The 13710-nt window shown below is 33.2% G+C and overlaps 1 long non-coding RNA gene across 3 annotated transcripts; it reads right to left on the bottom strand.

Annotated features, from left to right (window-relative positions):
* Window positions 1-10222: 10222 nt before the first annotated feature.
* Window positions 10223-12543, bottom strand: LOC125197290. 3 transcript variants are annotated; one of them, XR_007172037.1, is made up of 3 exons: window positions 12455-12543; window positions 12237-12300; window positions 10223-10771 (listed from the first exon to the last, which is right to left on the bottom strand). It is a non-coding gene; the product is annotated as an uncharacterized LOC125197290 (long non-coding RNA). The 3 variants fall into 3 exon arrangements; XR_007172036.1 differs by having other exon boundaries at window positions 10223-10763; XR_007172038.1 differs by having other exon boundaries at window positions 10223-10756.
* Between the last annotated feature and the right edge of the window lie 1167 nt (window positions 12544-13710).

Here is a 13710-nt window from a genome sequence, read left to right as displayed (position 1 = left end):
AGTATAATAGACAGTGCAATCATATTCCCTGTGTTCGATATCCCGGTACTGTCCTTTAGCTATATTAGATCTACCTTGTATACTTGCAAGTATTTTTAGTGCTAATAAATAGTGCATCAGCCTCTACAACAGAGGGACGGAGGGAGTACAAGTTTTCTATTTTTTGGGTACGGAGAAAGTATTTATTACAACATCTTTCCTTTAAAAATATATACTTTTGAAATAATATGAGTTCGAATACACAATTAATAAAGTAAGACATGAATAGTAAAAAAAAGTGATTGGACGATTATTAGTAGAAAATGAGTTCTATCACATTAAAGAGAAAAATAAATTTAAAATAGAATGTTTTTAATTTTAAGGACGGAAAAATGAATATTATTTCTAATTTATGGGACGGAGATAGCTTTGCCCCACACACTGGCGGACGCACGTTGGAACAAGGGGGTACCACTGTATCCCAAATATGTGTAATCTAAGTACTTTCTCCGTCCCACAAAAGATGTCACACTTGTGGGACCATACAAGATTTTAGGAGGTTTTATTTTGTGTGTTAGGTAGAAAGAGAAAATATAAGAGAGAACTTTTCTAAAAATGAAAATGTGACATCATGTTAGTGAGACAAACTAAAAAAGAAAAATGGGGCATTTTTTATGGATACGGAGGAAGTACTATTATCATTGGTCATTTTGTTGTAACATTGATGGTCCAGCGGTTAGACGCTCTCAAATACTCTTTGGTCCGTGTTCTAGCCCCAATGGTCGCATGAGCTTTCTCTTTATCACCCTTTCTATATGTAATTTTATTTTTAGTTATGTTTAAAAAAAAGAATCTTTTCAACTATTGACCATTCTTTTAAATATTTTTTCAATTGTGTTTAGAGTCTATTTTAAGCTATGTAGATATTTTTATTAGTTTTTCTGTTTATGCACTTACATTTTTAAGTTAGTAGGTTGTTTAGTGGAGTAGCATATTTTAATTATTTTGAATTTCCATATTCTATTCTACACTCTTATTTATTTATTTTAATTGCTTTGATTTTATTTTTATTTTCACACTATTATTTTTATAATTTTATAATATTATCTGTAGCACAACTTATACCTCAAAACATATTCTTGTTTTCCTAATCATGCTCTATTATTTAATTTTGTTTAATTGCTTTGATTTTTTATATTATACTCTATTTTTTCATCAATTTATGTAATATTATTTGTAGTACAACTCGTACCTAAAATCTTGCTATTTTTAATTTTAATTGTTAATATTATTCTCTATATTAATATGTTGTATAATTCGTATTCCAATCCAAAATTTCTGCATCTGCCATTGGTCCCACATCGAGGTGAAAATGAAATGCGTTTTCTTTTCCTTTATTAGTAAGCTACATCTAGATTCAAAGTAAATCTTCAAATTGTTAATTGTTTATTTAACGGTATTTTCGAACACCTATTTCACGGTTTGTTGGGAGATTAAGAGGTAGGGATGTCAATCCAACCCGAAACTCGTGGGTCGGTCTAAATAGCCCGAAAAAATTAACAGATTAGGGCCGTAACATTTTAACCCGAATACAAAACAGGCTCAACGGGTTAGCTCGAATGGGTTGGCGGGTTAGACAAGTTGGCCCGAACAGGTTGTGGGTCGGCCCGACGGGTTGCAACTTTTAATTAAAAAATATCAAGTTTTTAGGGAATTTTGTACTCGTTTAATTTCATGCGGTACAATCATTATTCTTCTTAAATCATTATTCTTTTTCAATCTTTCATTCTACACTTTTTCACTCGATCTCACACTATCAATTTTCAAGTTCCACCTCGACTCATTATTCCATTGTTGCAATCATTTGCCACTGTTGTCTTACCACCACCAAAGCCAATCAATACAAAGTTAAAGATTAAACCATCAACACATCAATATATTTATCATTCATAAAGAATTAATTATGCACATTGCCAAAATAATGACACGAAAACAAGCTTTGATTAAAAGTGATTGATTTAATTTTAATGTATCTCTGTTTATGTTGTAGTTGTTCGAGATAAAAGGCTTCTCTATTGAGGAAATTATGAAAATTTGACTATTTTATGATTCTAAAACTAAGAAGAAAAAAATATTCAAAATTTGAAATTATTTTTTAGAGGAAAATTTTGATTACAATGATTTATTTTCAAAAGTTTTTAGGCCCGAATAGCCCGATGGGTTAGCCCGAAACCCGGCGGGTTAGGGTTAGGGTTAAGGTTGAAAATTTATGATCCGAAAAATTCATAACCCGAATGGCCCGCACCCAAATAACCTGATAACTCGAGTGAGATGACCCGAACCCGAACGGATTAGCCCGATTGACATCCCTATTAAGAGGTAGGGAGTTTATAACATCAATAATAATTACAAGCCTATCTAAGATATTAGAACCTGGGAAAAAATTGTGGTGGATTAAGAGGTAGGACGTTTATAACATTAATCATAATAACTACAAGCCTAATCTAAGATATTAGACTTGGCAAAAAAATTGTGGTGGATTCCGAGGTAGGGCTTTTATAACATTAATATTAATATTGCTTACAAACCTAATCTGAATAGTATTATATTTAACGCAAAATTATAAATATGTTTATAAGAAACTGTAAATAACACTTTAATCGAACAAAATTCGAACCTTAGTTATAATGTTAAATATTTGATCATTTTAATATTTTTAAACTCTTTATTAGATTATTAGATGTCCAATAATGCAACCAAATAATTTACTACTCACTCCGTCAACGATTAATTGAGCTCGTTTGAGTTGACTCGGATTTTAAGAAATATAGCGGAAAATGAGTTGAAAAAGTGATTGAAATGTTGGGTCCTACTTTTTATATTAGTTTTATAATAAAGTATGAGTGTGATGAGTTAGAGGAATATGTAGTCCATTATCAAAAGTAGTACTCCCTCCGTCCCAACTAAGTTGGTAAAAAACTTTTGATCACGGAGATTAAGAAATTGTGTTGAATAGATTAAATGAAGTAAAATAAATTAGGAAAGAGGAAAAAGTATGAGAGATAAAGAGAGAGTATAAATAAAGTAAGAGTGATTGGATGATTTGGTTTTTGCCAAAGAGAGAAATGACTCAACTTTGTTAGGAAGTCCCGAAAATGAATACGATTCAACTTAGTTGGGACGGAGGGAGTAATAAAAAGTAAGGGTGTCAATTATTTGTGGACGGACAAACAAAGAAATTGGTATCAATTAATAGCATTGGAGAGAATATATTATTTCAAAAGGTTGAATATATATAATATGATTCTTTCTTATGAGTTGTATTATTCATAGAAGGATAGATAACTTATCTATGTTAAGTTATATGAACAAAAATGACCTAAAATATGTATTTTTATTTTGTTTTATTTACTTATCTTCTCTATTACATACACTACGGCATGCTCGGATTGAAAAATTATATATTATGATATACTCCCTCCGTCCTGCTTAAGATGACACGTTTTCTTTTTTAGTTTGTCCCAACTAAGATGACACATTTCCTTTTTTGGTAACTTTTTCTCCAATTAATACACTCAACCACTTTTTCCCACTCCTATTAAAATTTTCATCTTTCTTTATCTCTCTACTTTAATGCTTACACCCATCTTCTCTCTCTCTAATTAAACACTTTAACCAATAACTCCTAAAATCCCGTGCCGGCTAAGCAATGTGTCATCTTAGCCGGGACGGAGGGAGTAGTATTATGTTTGGTTTATGAGATTGAATCTCACAACTTAATCCTAGATAGATAATTTTAGGGATGTCAATCAGGTCAGCCTAGCGGGTTTCGGGCTAACCCTATCGGGTTGCGGGTCACTCGGGTGCAGATTAATCAGGTTATGATTTTTTTCAGGTTATAAAAGTTTAACTCTAACCCTAAAAGCTCGGGTTTCGGGCTAGCCCAACAGATTAATCGGGTTGCTACCGATTAAATTAACATGCGATAAATCCAATAAATAATGATGAAAATTAGTAACATTTATAAAATGTAAAACATTTAATAATGACATATTTGATAATTTGAGATATATGCTTAAACTCAAACATAAACATAAACAAATATTAATATTTGAGATTTGGGCAAAATGAAATATAAATATATTTCGAGAAAATTTAAAGCATGTTTTAGAAATTTATACGTTTTTAGTGAATTTGAAGTTTCTAATTTATTTATCTATTATTATATTATTATATATTTAAAATATAATTTATATATTTAATATTAAATTTGGAAGTTATTTTTGATATCATCTATATTGTAAAAATAATCAATGAAGTGACAAATTATGAGTCTAATAAATAGAACAATAGAAATTTTATCGGTTTTTGGGTCTGACCCTAACAGATTGCGGGTTAATCGGGTACAAGATAATCAAGTTGTTAATTTTATCGGGCAATAAATTTTCAACCCTAACCCTATAAATTTGACGGGCTATTCAGGCCAGCCACGGGTTGCGGGCTACACTGACATCCCTAGATAATTCTATAATAATAAGGTATATTCACCTTCTTTGATTAAAATAATTCCACAACTTATCTTAAATTAATAATTACTAGTTTCGTCCCGCATTAACTGTCATATTTACTTTTCTGCACCCGTTTTGTAAAAATATGCACTTTGGGTTCGGAACAAGTTTTAATGCAAAATTGGTAAAGTACGAGAGAGGTAGAGAGAAAAAGTAACTAAAGTATTATTAGTGGGGAATGGATCCCACCTCATTAGAGAGAAAAGAGTTTACAATATTAGAAAGTGCATATTTTTATGGGACATACTACAAAGGAAAGAGTGCATATTCTTGTGGGACGTAGAGAGTAATAAATAATTAAAGTCGAAAAATAGTAAAATAAGAGAAAAAATTAAGGCAGACAAGAGTGTGTATTTGGACTCTCAACCATGTAAAAATGAAACAAATAAGGGTGATGATGTCAATTTGCTATCATTGGTTTCCTTCGTAGGATTTCAGTTAGAGTTTGTATTCGCTTGCCATATTCACTTCAATCAATTGTATGCTACATGGTGGATATATTTTGTTATTTATAATATTTTAATATTGTATTTATTTTGTTTTACTTCTGATATTGCTGGGCTGGGAAGCCCAGGTGCCGGGAGTGTTGGCGGTAGGCCCCACAGAAAAAAAATAAAAAAAATTAGGCATCTAGGTCGGTTTAATTAATTACTGTAATTAGGTATAAAATCCCCCGCTTCCGGCGCTAACTAATCTCTAAGTAATTTATAAACAAGCATTAATATTGATTCATCCCACGCCATTAAATCTCTGTGACTCACACAATAGGCGCGGGCGCTGCTTCATTCACCAGATCTGAAATCTCGATATGTCGGCGGGTGCGGCCGGCGACGGTTTCCACCGCGGAATATTCGAGGGATGCATCTCCGGCAGGGACATGAACATCGAGCGCCGGCCGTACCATAAGAATTGCAAGTGCGCCCTTCACAAGGAGCGCGGCCACTGCACCCACGCCTCTCGCCTCAATTCCATCTCCTATCCGATCCGAAGGACGTGGAGCGAGGGCTGCTTGGCGCTCATGAATCTCTCTTCTCCGATCACCGGCGCCGCCTCTCCTTGCCACAATTCGCCCTCCTTCGCAGATATGACGAGGACGCAGACGCATTTGGTCCTCTACAAGGAGGAGGACGAAGAGGAAGAGGTCGATTAGGTTTTTTTTTTTTTTTTTTCTTATTAACATTGATTCGTGGCATATTTTAGGGAAATTCTTTCAATTGTCAGAGACAAGAAATTATATATTTTCATATTTTTAGAATTCAGTATTCATTGATTTTTAGTTTTAGATTTTCTATAAACAATTTCATTCAGATTCAAGAATATTGATTTGTTCCATGGTTACTTCAGTTACGTCTGCTTCTCTTACTTTACATCTACTGCAAATAATTTTTTTTTATTAATCTTCAAACTCCTCATCAATTTTAATTCATCTCAGAACATTAATTTTCTTCCATCTTCTTATTTTATATCAGAAATTGTTAGTATTAATTAGTGTTAAGATATTTACATAATCTTTTCGAAAAGATTATGGTGAAAATTATTGATTTACCAAAGATATTTATTTACTTAATCTTCATGAAAAGATTATGGTGAAATAAATTGATTTACCATATCTTATAGTTTGGGAAAATCTAAACTAAATGATTTGATTTATTTTACTAAAATTAATTGTTTTAATTATTTTACAGATATTAATGATCTGTAAAGAAGAGTAGTAGAACTGGCGCTCACGAAATTAATAGTTACGACCCACATTCATAATTCAATGATCCAACACACATGAGCTCATAGATATTATCTCACTTTTATTATTATAATTAAAATTTAAAATTTATGTTTGGTAGCTATGTTTTAATATGATAATAATCTCTATTTATCAGAAGAGTGTTTACGATGGCACAACCACACCATACCATAGCCAAAAAAAACTTATCCGTCGTCAAAGCCACGGCTCAGCTACGCTAAATAAATAAATTAGAATAGAATGGTAAAAATGAATTGAGAAATAAAACTTAAAACAAAAAGAAAAACAGATATTGACCGTGCCGGTGGCAGAGCCGCGCCTTACAATAGGCTGCCGCTGCTCTACTGTGGTTATTAGTATTTGGTTTACAAAATTAATCAATTACTAAGTCTTGTGTTATTTCTTCAGCCAGCACTCTTTCTATGTTTTGATAAAATAATACTCTTTTCTATGTTTTGATAAGATAATTAAATTATTTATCTACAATAAAAATCAAACAAATATAATTTAGTTTGATTACTCAATTACTCTTAATAATTGAATACCTAATGTTAACCCTGCAAAAAAAAAAAAAAATACCCATCTTCTTCTCTCTACAAAGTACAAATAAAACCGGCCGTAAATTCATACGCATCAAAGTAGTATCATATGGATTCAAGTTTAAAAAAACTTACGTTATTAGTTTATGTGCAATATTTGTGCTTTGAGTCGGCGGTGAAAACACCGGTGAAATATTGAATAAGCGAGATTTCTCTTGAAATTGCGCCCGTTGTCTGTGTGCAAAATTATGTTCTTTTATGTGTTGATAATTTGGTAATTGATGATTTTAAATGCGATAATATTGTTCACTCACAATTTAATTAAACATAAATGGAAATTTATAAACATGAAATTAAATCTTTGCATAATTGATCTAATATACCAAACTAATGATAATTTAGCCATCTAAAGCTAAATGAGACCTAAATATATTTCCATTTGGCCTTAATGAATTGTTGATTGTAAATAGTTAAACACCCTTAATCAAGGGAGAATGATGAAAATGAGATTTTGCATGCATTCTTATTACAATCATCAACGTTATTTATTTTGTGAGTGAGGGGTTTGGATCTACATGAGTTTCAAAATTAGTATTCCAAGGGCCGAGGCGCTCTATTATTGAATTGCAGTTATTTTTTAAAAACTTATAATTATAATTACATACAAATTTATGTTACAATATTTATACACGACATTAGGCCATTTTCCAATTAGCAATACAAGTCAGTAATTTACCTACATGGAGTATTAATGTTGACGATAGACGTAAAACTATAAAGAAGAATAGAAAAGTTATAAGAACAGAGAATATTGAGCAATGAGAACATGGGATGCACCTATTGTATCATGTGCAAGTCACGAGGTGTGTTTGTCTCCCGTGCCGACTAATTATTTTATTATCATTTAGCAGTGATTATTTGTTATTATGTCGGCAATTGGATTTGTCTTAATCTAAGCTTTGCTGCAGCAGGTTCTCATGATTATTTTCAGTCAATGAATACACTACTGAAAATTTTCTCTTCGTCCATGCCATATAAATATATATAATTTTTTTTATCAATCCCAGTCATTTCATAAATGAGAGGTTTGGAACTAGAGTAAGTTTTGTGAGAAAAATCTCTTTTCTATATTGCGTGTGCTTCAACTTGTCAGGAGGAAATCTAGACCTAATTTTGTCGTTGTGATTTATTTAACCTACGTATCAAAACCTCAACCTACTTCTACGACTAGTATAGTGGAGTAAGAATCGATCCCACGGGAATGGAGAGGGCGTGATGCACTTGTGATGATACTTCGGAAAAGATTGGCTTGTTACCACGCATTTGTGGGGTTGAAAATGAAAACAGGATATCTACCTAAACTAACCAGAAGGTCGGGAGTGACTCGAAATGCAACATGTGATAAAATGGTATGCGTGAACATGGAAGACTTAATTACTGGTGTGCACCTGGAATCAAAAGCTACCGGCCGAAAACTTACTAAAATTGGACTAGACCAAAGGTAAAAGCAATAAGGAACCACATCTCCTATCTAACTATATAAGCGTAGTAAAACTGAAAAAGTGGAAGATACAAAAGCATAAAGTAACACATTCGGTCCCACTCTTGTTCCTAACATTCTCTTCTCCACCAAGCAAAACTAACTAACGATCTCCATGGATGATTTCTTGAGCTCGAAATTGTAAATGCAACATTTAACTCAAAAACCAGAACGGAAATAGGATAACCTAAGATCTACATAAATTGGTCAAACATGCAAGAGTGACTGAGACAAAGCAGAATTGAAACCATGCATTTGAAGGAACTGGCAGCGGAAGCGTTCGGGAAATTCAAACAAATAAATCACATAATAATCAGATCTATTTAGCAGATTATTTAGACAAATTCTATTTGCGTAATTATCACATGTAGCATGCTCATAACTTGAATTAATCATGCTTTAAGTATAATTGAAACCTAAAAAAACATGCTTTTCTACGGAGCAGAAATAATACCTTGTTGATTCTCCAAAGAATTGACGATGGCTAGCGACTTCTCCATGTGACGCTTTAAATACTAGACCACGGATCTTCTCTCCGGTTCCCGAACTGTACTCCAATATCAGTGTGAGCTGATCTCATCGGAATACTAGGACTTAAATAAAAGAGACAGAAATTCGAATCCACGGAGGAGAGCTCGGGCGAAAAATTCGTCCCTCTCTATTAAGGAGATGTCGAAAATTTTTGGAAAAATAATATTTTGTATTCTCTGTCTCATTTATTCTCCTATTTATATTAAGTTTCTTTTGGGCCCAGACAGGGATTTCTGGAAGGTTTTGGATATGGAATCACCCAATTCACTTTTTACTAATTAAATTGAACCCATAATTTAATACAAGCTTTAATTGGAATATTACGAGCAACCACTACAGAAGTAATATTGAACTCTCCACATCTAAATCCGAAATTATAAGTAATCTGGGTTTCCATTTTAACTTATATTTCTCGCACTTATGATAAAAATGTCCATTAATTAATTAATGTCTACTATGGACTTAATTAATTAACATCTTATTAATTCCAAGAGTGGACTTAGCATGAAACACTTATTTATTATTCTTAGAGTAATCAAACTCCAACTAGCTAGGTTCTGAATAATAAAACCTTGTTTCGCGCTCCTCTTGAGGACATTATCAAACGAGACTCACCTCGCGCACGATTCAACATAATAGCAATCCTAGCACCGCTAGATATTAATCACCACTACCCAATATATCGGGATTATTGGGTTGCGAAAAACCCGCACCATTTGATAAGTCAAAGTAGTGCATAATCAATACCGTATACTCAATGCTAACCTACATTGATTAAGAAACGAATATTTATCAAGACCTCGTCTTTCAGTAGATAGCATAAAGACTCGTCTTGCTGTAATATCCGTTCAGTGCTTTACCATACCAATGTCATCTTATTTCAGTAAGGCTTAGAAATATGCGGACTGACATCGCAACCTTTCACAATGGATAGTCTAATTCTATCTAGGTCGTGAAATTCTTCTTCTTCTTTGTTTAAGACTGACCGTGTCACCTTAAAGTGGATGACGCCCACAACCGGTCTACTAAAACAAAGACTTAGACTTTGTTAAGTTTTCTTGTACATTTAAACATGCAATTAACATCCATTAAATGTAAAACATAACAACATTATGACAAAAATAATCTATTTTATTCCTTGAAAAATAAAATAAGAGTTTTACATTATTCAATCACTCGAAACGTGATTTCTAGTATACAAACTCTAACAACATTTCTATTACTTCGACCGATTTAAACATTTAAATACTCAAGAACTGAAAGATCTACCCGAGCTAGATATAACAAAGCAAGCATCAAAACTCAAGCTAAAAATAACACAAGATGAACCAAATAAAAACTTCATACCATAAAATGAAATCAAGATCCAAAGGATCCAACAACAAAATGAAATCAACCTAGAGTTTGACTATGGAGATCCGAAAAACGAAACAGTAGCAAGATCTAAACCGAAATAAAAATGTAAACCATAAAGTAGATTGTTTTTACTCCTAAGAGCAATGAAACTGCTTGGCTAACTACGACGGCTGGAACGCCACTGGCATGATGAACCTCCCCCTTCAGTTGGTAGCCGAAGGCTTCAAGTGTGAGCTGGAGTGAAAGATGTTGAGTGGTGAATGATGATCAGGCGTGGTGAGTGATAATTATCTTCATGTTCAGCCCTTAGGATGATGTGACCTCAATCCCTATGGATACTCCTATATTGGTTTGACATTTCTGCCCTTCTGAATCTTCTAAGCCAACCTCCTCCTGTACTCTAACTCCACGGTGCGGTCTACTGAACAATTTGTACCTTTTTTGCATTCTTTTACAGTTGATTTGCCTTCGGTATCCCTTGCATGAGTTTAGACCCTTTTTCCTGCACACTTAACAACTATTTTGCTCATATTATCTGTTAAAGCATGGAAAACTGACCAGTAACCCATGCATAAAACTCAACTTATCAGAAAGTTTTCCTAATTTATTACCTCCATACATCAAATTATTTACAACTTATACCACCATTAAAACACTAATAATAATTGGGGTCCTACCATTCCCCAACACTACTTTAACTACACTTTTCCTCCTATCTTTTACTTTACCAATTTTGTCTTAATTCTTGCCTCATATCATATGCTCATACTCCCTACGTGCCACTCTAAGTGGAACATTTCTATTTCGACACCAGATTTTATATAGTTTTATTTTGTGAGTTAAGTGAAGAGAATAAGTAAGAGAGAATGCAGAAGTAGAGATAACGATGTTTCCTTTTTTTAGAAATGTGTTATGTAAAGTGGGATATCCCAAAATGGAAAATGTGTCACTTAGAGTGGGACAAATGAAACAGTTTGTAGGACGGAGGGAGTATTTGAAGAGGTGGTATCGCACGTGTGCGCACAATGAATGTATTGGAGAGACGGAGAGGCGGAAGTGGCGATTGTCTAGAGGAGGGGGAGGAAGGCGGCTCTCGTAGTGAAGTGGAGTTGTTTGAGGTGGCGATTGTCTAGAGGAGGAGGTGAGGCCGCGCTGGTAGTGGAAGTGGAGTCGTTAGAGGCGGTTGTGGTGGTGGTTCAATGACGATTTTATGTTTCCACTTTGTTGTTCTTCGACTCAATCTTCGATTGCAATAGTTAATAACTAGTGTTGTCTGTGGGAAGTGATTTTACAGTCTTCTATAGGGGGAATTGAATCCACAAGCGACAATGGATTCTAGGTTTGAGACAGAGTGATTCACCAGAAAAATTAATTTGGTCTTTGGTGGATGAAGATACGTGCTATGTTGATACAACAAGGTTTGGCCGCAGGTTTGCCGGCTAAAAAGAATGAGGTGAAGGAAAAGGGGATCCTCGGTGAAAAAGAGCAACTCAAGAAGGAGGAAATGCTCACAAAGGCACATTGTGCTATTATATTGTGCTCGGAGACAAGGTCTTGAAGAAAGTGGCAAAGGAGACGATTGCAGCAGGGATTCTTGAGAAGCTTGAGATCCTATATATGACGAAATCATTGGCAAATAGGCATATATATAAACCAAAGACTTTATTCATACAGATTCTGGGAGGATAAGGATGTGATCATGCAACTTGAAGATTTCAACAAGACTGTTGATGATTTGGAGAACATATATGTATTTATTGGTGATGAAGATAAGACGATTCTTTTGATAAATGCATTACCCAAGTCCTATAATTAATTGAGGGATGCTATTGTTGGGGTTAGGGTAGTGGAAGAGCGCAAAAGCAAACAGATCCTTATAGATCTATTTAGGTGATTATGAGATTAATTCCGTTTTTATGTAAATTAATAGTATCACATAAATTTACATAGAATACGTAAATTAAATGTGATATGAAGAATACCTCAAAATCTCCCAAAGGATTAACGTCATCACGTGTCGTGTCGGTACTCTACCACAAATCTAACCTATATACCAAACTCGGAATTACCCATTTGCGTGAAATTTTTTAGATAATTGCATAGATCTAGATGGATATAGAAGACATGAACCTAGATCTAGTAAATAAGAATGAAAAAACAGTTTTATCTCTCTAATGAATTGAGATAAATCAAAATTCACCTCTCCCACAAAAGTGGGGCCGCCTCCTCTCTTCCCCACTGTAGTGTGTTTCTTCCTTATGATGGAGGCTAGGGTTTCATGTGTGAATATTGGTGTGTGTCTTTCTCTTATATCCATCCCTATTTATAGAGTTAAATTAATGGGCTAGGTTAGGAATCCATGAAAAAATTGACTTGGACTAACCCACTAGACATGTGCTAATTAAATTAATTAACCGATAATTTAATATGCATCAAAATAGAATATTACTTTAGATCAATATAGAAAATGATATTGACATCTCGTCCATTCCTAAAGATCACAAGTAATTGAGTTCCATTTTGATTTATAATATTTTTAATGGTTAAGATGTCAAACCTGTTAGAGTTTGTATACTATAAATTACCTTTCGAGTGATTAAATATTGTAAAAACTCTTATTTTATTTTTTAAGGAATAAAACAGATTATTTTTGTCGTAATATTTTTATGTTTTGCATTTAATGGATGTTTATTGCATATTTGAATGTATAAGTAACTAAGCAAAGTCTAAGTCTTTGTTTTAGTAGACCGGTTATGAGCGACGTTCACTTTAAGGTAACACGGTCAGCTCTGAACAAAGAAAATGAAATGTAACTAGAGTTTATTGCTGGTGGAATAAATTCAATAACTATTAAGTTCGTAATATTATATGTCATATTTAAAACTTATGAGAAAAGAACAAATATCAGAAAATTTTATGATATTAGACCTAAATATCCCTTGTTAAAAATACCAACTTAGTTTCGATAAGATGTTGCTTTTATTACAACAAGTCGATAATGCTAATAATGCTCGTTTGGTATATTGATAAGATTGTTTCTTTTATTACAATAAGGCCCAATTCGTTTTTAGATATTGGCCCAACACTTAGCCGTAGGTCTTATAACTATATATTAGTACATCTTCAACTTTAAAAGTGCAATCTCCTTCTCATCTCTATCCCTTCTGAACTATAGTTATCTCTTTATCCCTACCGCTTGGTCTACCTCCCAAATATCATTGAAAGACAGTTTTCTGCAATTAAATTGTCAAAGTAGAGCTGTAAAATAAGATGTCAGATGACTAATTGAATGGCATCTTAGTAGTATTAGGTAATGTCTGTTTTTTTAGATAAAATAGTGGTGAGGTATAATCTAGAATTAAGTTATGAGATTATTTAGTAGGTAGACTATGAATAATTATTAAATCATGAGTTTCAATCTTATAAACTAAACATAATACAAATATAATACAAATT

This window comes from Salvia hispanica, chromosome 6, assembly GCF_023119035.1.
Source record: "Salvia hispanica cultivar TCC Black 2014 chromosome 6, UniMelb_Shisp_WGS_1.0, whole genome shotgun sequence".
NCBI classification, from domain to species: domain Eukaryota; kingdom Viridiplantae; phylum Streptophyta; class Magnoliopsida; order Lamiales; family Lamiaceae; genus Salvia; species Salvia hispanica.
This window is presented reverse-complemented; position numbering and strand designations above follow the sequence as displayed.